The following is a 9,611-nucleotide window of genomic DNA, read 5'->3' as shown; positions in this document are numbered from 1 at the left end:
TGCTTACTACATGCTCATTCTCTTCCTCTTCCTGCCCTCTGTCACCCTCACCCTCTCACGCATCTCTATCCTCTCCCTAGCTATCTGTCTTTGGACCTTCATGACTTTTGCCTCAGAGACTTCTGCACAGCTGCCTTCTCTATTGTGTGAAGGTTAGAAAAATCCTTTCAACTCACCATCAGGTACCTGGCAGCAGGCATCAAGCCATGCCAATTACCCAAAGGCTCCACTTTAGCCTGCTGGGTGGAGCTGGTGACCCTTGTCCTTATTCTTTAAGTTCAGTGGTTCTCAAAGTGTGCTCCAGAGACTCCTGGGGGTCCCTAACATCCTCTCACGGGGTCTAGATGGTGAAAATTGTTTTCACAATAAAAGGAAGATATTTTCATTCAATTGCTGTAAGTATTGATAGCTGTAACCCATATGAACTAAAGGTTGTGGGGTCCTAACTATTTTACAAGAATGTATAGAGGTCCTGAGACCAAAGAGCTTGAGACTCCCTGCTTTGGCTGCCTCTAGTGTTTCTGGGGATCACCTGGTCCATCACAACAGCAGCACATCCTGCAGGCAGGCTGGCCTTCCCAAGGGGGACATTAAATTCAAAAAGGGAATGTGAGACTTTGCTGGGGGCAGGAGAGTTGCTGCTACATCCACGTGGAGGAATGAGCATTAGAAATGATTTTCCCGTGTGATCCCATTAATCCTCAGGGAGCTGGGCCTCTCATGCTGGGAGCTTTTCAAAGAGGCATTTGTAATCCCTGGAGATCTATAGAATGAGGTTCGGGTTCACTGAGCTGCCTCCCTCCTCAGTCCCACTCAGGGGTGGGAGTGGGGGATGGATGGGAGGGGGAAGGCTGCTCATTTGACTGCCCAGGCACAGTGAGAAGTGGGGAAATTCCAGGGCTGTCCACAAGATTTTTGTCCTTCCTTCTCTCCTCCCCCCACCTCCCCGCCATGCTTCCCCACCCTTCCCATGCCCGTGATCACACGTGAGCACAGGGCTCTCAGGATGCCCCCAGAATGGAGCCCTGATTGTCTCAGAAGGGACCCCAGAGGCCCCCAGTCACCTGTACCAAGCCATGACTGCCCTTCACATCATTCCTGCCAAAGGACCAGTCAACTCTACTTGAGGTCCCCCAAGAAGAGAGACCCCTCCCCCAGGCCTCAACTCAGTCTGCCTCTGGGCAGATCACTGCTCCTTTTGTTCCTGCCATGACCAAGACTAGACGATGGTCAAGACAAGACAAGACCATGACTAGAAGAGATCTAGTGTCTCTGGATGCTTGAAAGCACATCTCAGGTGCTCATGAGTCTTCTCCACATTGGACATTCCCAGCTACCCTCCTCTGGGCCCACAGCAATAAAGCTCTGGTGATAGACTCTTAGGTGGAGGAGATGCTGCATCTGGGGGCAAGGACAGGGCATTCCCAGCACACACAGTCACTTCCTTTTACCTTCTGGCAGTGGTGCCTTCTCTACCCTTATAGGAGCCCTCAAGGACAGAGATCATAGAAAGGTGGTGAGCGACCCCTCCCTATCAACAGGGTGCTTGACCCTCCACAAGCTGGACCATCTTCAAGATGCTGAATTTTTTGTTGTTTCCCTCCGATGACAGACTCCTAGCACCCTTCACTTCCCATCCCCAGTATCCAACTCCCCCCTCTACACTCTGAGAGCTCCTGAAGGCAGAGGGCTACTTGTCCGGACCTAGTCTGACCTCAGAAATCACACTTGCCTATCACACACCAATTGCCCATAGACAAACCACATAGCTCCAAATGCACATGGCCACAGCAGAAATCATGCTTTCCCCCAGACCCTGGCTCTGTTCCTTTGAGATTCTGCTCATCCTCCCATTCATCCAAGTTGGCAAACTCAGGGCTGTGGTCAACTCCTCACTGGGCCTCATTCCCACCTGTCTTGGATCTGTACATCCAGCTTTTCTCCAGTCACCTAGTTTCTTCTGCCCATCCCCTAACCTCTGCTGGCCCCACCCAGCCACAGCCCCTAATCACCGTTCTCCTGGGCTATTGCCATAGACTCCTAGTGGTCCTATGGTCTCCCCATCTCAGGTGTCTCTAAAAGAACATAAGCTTCTGGAGAGAAGGAGCTTGTTTCCCTCACTTTTAGCTGTATTCTCAGCTCTGTGCTTGCCACACACTGAGTGATTTGAAATGCTTGAAGATTGTGTCAAAATTTGATGTGTCTTTGGCCAGAGCCCACCCAGGGCTTTGCACCTTGAAGTTACCCCTTCTCAGCCCAAGTTTGGTTTTCTTCCACTCAGCCCCCTCAGAGCAGCCCCTGAGGATGTGAACGGCTGTTCTTCTGGGGTCCTCTGAGAAGGAAGCCATTGGAGCCCACTGGCCTCTGGAGGTGGGTCAGCCTAGGATCAGCACAAGGGTCTGGGGTGTGGCCGGCATCCTCACTGTAGCTTTAATGGGTTGGAATTATAGAAGACAAGCAGCGTGGTCTCAGATTTATAGAGAAACAAAACTTAAGCCACCCTGGCAGTTTCACCAGCATTTTACAAGCTCTCCTGGTGAGCCAAACAGACTGGCTGCCACACCCCCTGCAGGTGTCAGAGGCCTCTCCCTCTTACTTTTATATACACGATAAGGTTAGTCATCATCAAGCTTCTATTGTGCCACTTTTGGGGCTTTGCAGTCTCTCCATCCTCCGGGAAGTCCTGGGGCCAAGAAGGGCATCCATAACTGACTTAACATCACAAAACATGACTTTGATCTCTTGTCAGGTCCGTTCAAAATTCTCCTGTTCCTCCTTCTGGGCCAAGGCAAATAGACAATGGTGGGCCCCCCAACTACTCCGTCCCCCTCCATTGAAGGACATTGTTGGCACAGGAGCAGCCAGTGGGGGCAGGGGCTGGGGGAGGTGGGAATCAGTGACTCCAAGAATATTGCTCATGTTGAACCAGCTTCATTCCCAGCAGTGCAGTGCTGGCTGCCTGGGTGAGTCATCTGACCACACAGAGCCCTCCCTCTCTCTCCCTGCTCTCCAGAAACTGCCCTGGCAGCCTGGGTAGGCAGCGGGGCTTCCAGGGACTCCTTGCTCCCTTGAAGAGAATTCAGGTTCAGCTGCCCCTTCTGAGACCACTGGACCCAAGAAAATAATCTCAGTGCTTTTTTCCTCAGAGGAAGGGAGAGTGGAGAAGGAATGGGAGGGAGGGAAGAAAGGGTGGGGGAGGGGGGAGGCAGGGAGAGAGACAGAGACAGATGCAGCCTGTGATGACAAACATGAGAAGGCACCTTTTTTCTCTTCCCCCTCTCATGCTGCATCTCATATAAGTTGGCACTTCATAGGGTGAGAGTTGGAAGGGACTTTATTGGGGCAGCTAACAGAATTCACTTACTAAGGTCACAAAGGTATTATAACTGGGATTCAAACTAAGGTCTTGGGACTCTGAAGCCTCCGTTTTCCTCTGTTCTTAGATGTGTCTTGTTTCCCAGGCTGTAGACTCTCTGAGGGCAGGGTCCAGATTTCTCTGCATCTTGTGTCCCTCATAACTTAGTTGAGCACATCCCCAAGCATATGGGAAGCTCAGTGTAGACATTTCCAGGCCCCCTCTCTGCTCGGGGCCTAGGTGTGGGGTAAGAAACATGCATGCTCACACTTATCAGATTGGGTAACATGACAAAACAGAAAAATGATCAAAGTTGGAGAAGATGCGGGTAAATTAGAATATTAATGCATTGTTGGTGGAGCTGTGAGCTGATTCAGCCATTCTGGAAAGCAATGTGGAACTATGTCCAAAGGGCTCTAAAAATGTGGATATTCTTTGACCCAACAATATTGCTTCTAGGACTGTATCCCAAAGAGATCATAGAAAGTGGAAAAGGACCCACGTGTACAAAAATATTTATAGCATCTCTTTTTGTGGTGGCCAAGAACTGGAAATCAAGGGGATGCCCATTCACTGGGGAGTGACTGAACAAGTCGTGGTATATGAATGTCATGGAATATGTATGTCATGGTATATGAATGTCATGGAATACTCTTGTGCTCTAAGAAACGACAAACAGGCAGACTTCAGAAAAACCTGGAAAGACTTCTATGAACTGATACAGAGTGAAATGAGAAGAGCTAGGAGAGATTGAACACAGCCACAGCCACAGCCACAGTGTGTGAGGACTATGTCTGGCAGACTTAGCCCTTCTCAGCAATGCAAGGACGCATGATGCAGATCGTCATCCACATCTAGAGAAAGACCGATGAAGTCAGAATGCAGAGTGAAGTACACACTTTTCTTTTTTGCTTTGCTTTTTTCTTTCTCTTAATCTCTCCTATTCATTCTAATTCTTCTATGCAACATGACTAACCCGAAAATGTGTTTGGTAGGAATACCTGTGTAGAGCCCATATAGGACTTCAAGCCCTCTTGCAGAGGAAGAGGGGAGGCGGGGAGAAAATGTAGAACTTATGGAAGTACATGTTGAAAACTAAAAATAAATAAATTGAAAACAGTAAAAATATAAAAGAAATGGGACAAAAACAGTGATATTCAAAAGCAAAAAAAGACAGATGCGAGCTCTAGGCAGGCTCCCCAAGAGTGACCACATTCCACATGTCCGAGCTCCAAAGGCTGATCCTGGGCCTGATGGAGCTCCACATGACAGCAGTCCTGGTCCTTGGAGACAAAGGCAAGGAACACAGGCTGACTCAGCTAGCTCTTCTTCCCTGCGGCCCCTCCCTGCCCTCCCCCTAACCTTCATCATTGCCCTCATCATATTGTAAACCCAAAGACAACAATGCATCACATGAAGCATGGCCCTTCCATGAAACATTAATCACTGCCCCTCCCGTGGGAGGCTGTGGGCCAGCAAAGTTCTGCCCCACAAGGAGTAATGGAAAAAGCCTGATCATTCACACGAGTGTGCAGGCATTTTTCTCCTCTGGCGTCAGGGAAGGCCATAGTGACAGTGACCATGGCCCAGAACTCACCAAGAGGGAATGTTCCTGCTGACCACTCCTAAGGAAAACAGAGACATCATGGTACCAGAGTTCCACCAGCCAACAGAACAGGCATGAGGGTCTGAGTCATCCTTACACTTGGGTCTTGTCACCTGAGACACATGTTTGGGCTCAGGCAGTGGTCAGCCTGTGGCTCAGGTCAGGGATTCATCATTGACTGGATTTATGGTCAGTCTGAGGCCAGGGTCAGGGGTCAGGAATAAAGTAATCCTTCCTGGTCCCCATGAGGACTGAAGGCAGGTTTGGTGCTAATTAGATCAGTGCTTAGATCAACTAACCTACTTTGGATTCTATGGGATGCAGAGATAGAGCATCTCTACCCAGCAATTTCCAAGCTCTAACTAGCTGCATTTGGCATGCAAGAGAAACTGAGGCCTGAGGAAGGACCACTTGGTCTATACAATGCTAAACAGCTAAGTACTGGAAAATACCACTTTTCATCGAGCTGTTCAGAATCAAGTAGCTGTTGGGACTATAGCTCAAAATTGAGTTGACATAGATGTTAACCAGGGATATCTGGTTAATGTTCATTCTCATGTAGAGCAAACCAAGGTCATATTCAGTAAGTAGAAGATTCCAGTGAGGACAGAACAGTGAGCCTTGCTGCTGATAACAGCCCTGCCTTGGTTTCATCCTTTTTCTCTCCATTTTTTTCTTTTGTTTTTCTGTCCTGTTCTTTTCTCCCTCCCTCCCTCCCTCCCCTCTCCCACCCTTTGAGAAGGGAAGAGTTATGATCCCCGTTGGACAGTCTTTCTTCTTGAGTTAATGGTAGGGCAAAATGGCCTAAAAGCCACTTGCCTGTCCAAGTGTTTCCTGACTGACCCCACACACAGCCCTTCGGATTTTAGGCTCCCCCTTTAAAGAATGACAGTGATAATCAGCATTTATACAGCACTTAGTTTGGTTGTGTTTTATATGCATACAACAAGGCTGGGAGGTAGCTACTTTCTTTGTCCTCATTTTACAGAGGAGGAAACTGAGATATAAAGAGGTTAAGTGACTTGCCCAGGGTCACGTAGTTGAGATCATAAGCTCTCTCTTTTCTTCAATTTTTTAACATTTTTATTTACAGTTTGGAGTTCCAGATCATGAGCTTGTGGAGGGTAGGAACTACTTCTTCCATCTGTAGATTCTCAGTGGGTGTCACAGCACATGGCCCATAGTGGGCTCTTAAATAGGATTCCTAGAGAATGAGGGCTAAGTTCCCCTTAGAAGACTGACTCAAGGTACTCCAATCTATCCGCAGAAGCACTATCTACAAGTGTCAATAAATACAAAATCTAGATAGTCTGTAAGAGGCTGGGGGAGTTGGGGAGCACCAGGACTTGGAGGATCACATGCAAGAAGTAAGACTTGAGCTGAGAACTGAAACAGGAAAGCATTCCAGACAGAGGAGACAGCATGGAGGTGGGAGATGAGCCCACAGACCCTTTTAGCAGGGCTGCAGAATGTAGAAAGGGGGACGGATGGGCAAGGGATTCGGTGGCCCAGGGAAGGGAAAGGGCCGTCCACATTTTATCTAAGAGGGAATGGGGAACACTAGGCCTGTGCTTCACAAAGATGTCTTTGGCAGCCGAGTGAAGGATGGGCTGAGGTGGGAGGCTGGTTGGGAGACTGTGCAATCGTCCTGGCCGGAGGTGATAAGAGAGTCAGCAGAGAGGGGAGAACTGGGCCTATCCACCCACAGCCTTGGCAATAGCTTATCATCGAGTGTGCTGGGAAGTGGGGTCTTTGCTCCAAAATGCTGCCTCCAGCCAGCCCTGAAAGTCCTCTCAGTATGCTTGGAATGTTTGAGGCAAGCTCTGGCCTCTCTAGGTGCCCTCATGAACACTTTCCCCTAGAGAGTGGTGAGGGAAGGTTGGCATAGAATGTCCTCCCTGTCCAAAGGGGCCAGTGGGAGCCAGGGAGAGCCAGGGAGACATTCCTCACAGCAGGCTTGACAAAGGGGGGAAGGGGAGGACTGTTGACCTCATTTTACAGAGGAGGAAACTGAAGCACTCATTTAGTGCCATCAGTTAGGATGTGCAAGGATCCAAGCCTGAGTCCTAACTTCTCTGCCACCTGCCCCAGTGGCCACAAATAACAGAATTTTGAGGGACATCCTGCCATTCTGTGATCTTCCTGCCTCCTTCTGAATAAAGGAGGAATGTTTGCCTGAACCTTGGAACCCAAAAGGGATCAGCAATGGGGAAAGCCAGAGGCATCCAGCCACAGGACCAATGTGAAAGCTTGGGTGCTTTGAAGAGAGGGGAGACCATTAAACTGACTTGGCCAGAGGTCTCTCTGAGCCAGTTCCCATCAAAGAGAGCTTTGACGAAGCACCTACTATGTTCCAGGCACTAGACTAGGCCTGGGGGTGCAAAGACACAACCTAGTGCAGGGTTTCTTGCTTTCCAAGAGTCTACAGTCTCTCATCTAAGACTCTCATCTAAGAAGACTTCTGCCCAACAAGGGCATCCTTGATAATGTGCTCTCAGCTTCTTCACAAGAATGTCTGTAGAAGCATTCACTCTGGTCTAGGGAGACATCTTCCCTTCCCCCTCCTCCCCTCCTCCCCTCTCCCCCCTTCTCCTCCTCCTTCTCTTCCTCCAGCTTATCAATGTCCTTCCTAAATGCTGGTGCCCCAACTAAAAACAATAGTCCAGGAAATGGCCCCTCCTGGTCACACCCTGGGATAGGAGATGAATCTGACTGAGTGTGAAGGACAGATTAGAAGGGAAAGAGAGAGCAGCTCAGTGGAAAGAGCCCTCAGGAGAAGGTAGGCTGGAACACAGGAGAACTGTGAGAATGGAGGGAGTGGAGATGTCTGACAGAACTAGGAAAAATTCCAGCTCTACTCACCCTCCACGGGAAGCTGATTCCTACCAGTAAGTCAATTGGTCTGCTAGCACTGATGGAGCCCCTGTATGTGCCAGGCCCTGTGCTAAGCTCTGGGGATACCAAGAAGACCTTGAGGAGCTGCCAGTCTAATGGAGAAGATAACCAGTTGAAGATCACCTACAGAGGGAAGGCTTCCTGTAGGAGGCAGGATTTTAGCTGGGCCAAACCTGGAGGCAGTGGGCCCAAGGCCTAGGAGGAGCTCCAGCCCCTGATCTGGGAAGCCCAGAAGCCCAGCAGGCAGCCTAGGGCATGACTTCCCACAGGGACTTTGGGTGAGAGGATCCTGGTCATCTCTCTGAAGATGCCAATGGGTCTGGACTAGGGCTTATGCAAGAGAAATTTAGGGAAGGGATGGAAACCTGAGATTAGATATGAACCTTGAGTCAGAGACTCCCATCTCCTCTTCAGCCACACTGTACCACCCAGGCCCTGGCCCCTGGTGGCAGTTGGCCAGTAGAGTACCCACTGCACCCCCATGGCTCATGCCAGAGGACTTCCTATAGTTTCCTCTCTCTCTGGAAGATAGAATGATTTCTATCCATCTCCCCTCTTGCATCCACTCTTCCCAGAACATAGTAAGTGCCTACTAAATGCTTGGTGACTGACTGACTGGTTAACTGTCAGTCAAGAAGCCTGAGTCTCAGTTTACAGAATTCCCTGACAACCAGCATCCCTCCAGCCAGGCTCCCAGGACAGCTGCAGTCACTTCTCACTGAATGTGTGCCCCCCAAATGGGGGAGCCCTGCTTTAATCTGAGGATGACCCCCATCTTGAGACTTCCTGCTCTATCCATTGTGGGTGAGGTTCAGAGGAGATTGTGTGTGCTCGGTGCTCTGCAGATATCATGAGATGGGGGAATCCTAGTTAAGATAGAAGCTGAGCCCTAATCTCAGGGCCTTCTGCAAGCCCTCTGAGCAGGGTTGACCCACCGGCTCCAGAAGCAGCCCTTGCATGGCAGGACAGCTCCCACTGTCAGAAAGTTCTTCCCTGTCTGGCTTTCTTTGGCTTTGCCTCTGGGGCCAAGCAGACAAGACTCATTCCTTGGCCAGCCTTGTGAGTCCGGGAAGCCAACTTGCTGAGCCCCAGGCCCCTTCTGGTCCTGGCCAACACTGGTTGCTCTTCTGCCAAACCTCATACTTGGTTCAAAAGGAAGTGGGGGCAGGGAAGAGCTTCTTTGGGAAGTGACTGAATTTTAAAGTGTGTCAATGAAGCCTTTGTGCTTGGAAGGGACTCATTGTCATCATCATTATGGTGATTATAACTGTCATTGGCCTCCACAACGTTCTGCTCCAGTGCCTCCTCTCTCTGGCAGCAGACATGCCCTGTGGCTCAGGAAGGCGCTGCTAGTGGAGGACAAGGTCTCATTCATGGTTTTCCACAAAACGGAGGGGCTTCAAGCTCCCAAAGCCAGTGTTGGTGGAATTATGGTGGGATTAACCTGGCTGAGTACGGAGAGGAGGCTAGTCACTTGGTCAGGAAATGTTTGACCATGGTCAGCCACCAGTGAAACAGAGACAAGAAGGCATGTCTGCAGGGGAAAGGTGGTGGGAAAGGGGTGGGGAAGGGAGGTAACAACCCCACTGCTTTCAGATATGACCTTTGTGGCTGGTGCTCCAACTGCAAGAATTTGGTTCGATGCCCAGGGAACGGACGTGCTCTTGGAGAAACTGAGGAACACCAGTGATTGGCATTGAGGGACAAAGACAGAACGGAGGGGCAGCTCAACCACAGGATGGCTTGCAGGGACTC

Source organism: Notamacropus eugenii, chromosome 3, assembly GCF_028372415.1.
Source record: "Notamacropus eugenii isolate mMacEug1 chromosome 3, mMacEug1.pri_v2, whole genome shotgun sequence".
In the NCBI taxonomy this organism is placed as follows: domain Eukaryota; kingdom Metazoa; phylum Chordata; class Mammalia; order Diprotodontia; family Macropodidae; genus Notamacropus; species Notamacropus eugenii.
Note: the sequence above shows the minus strand (reverse complement) of the source record.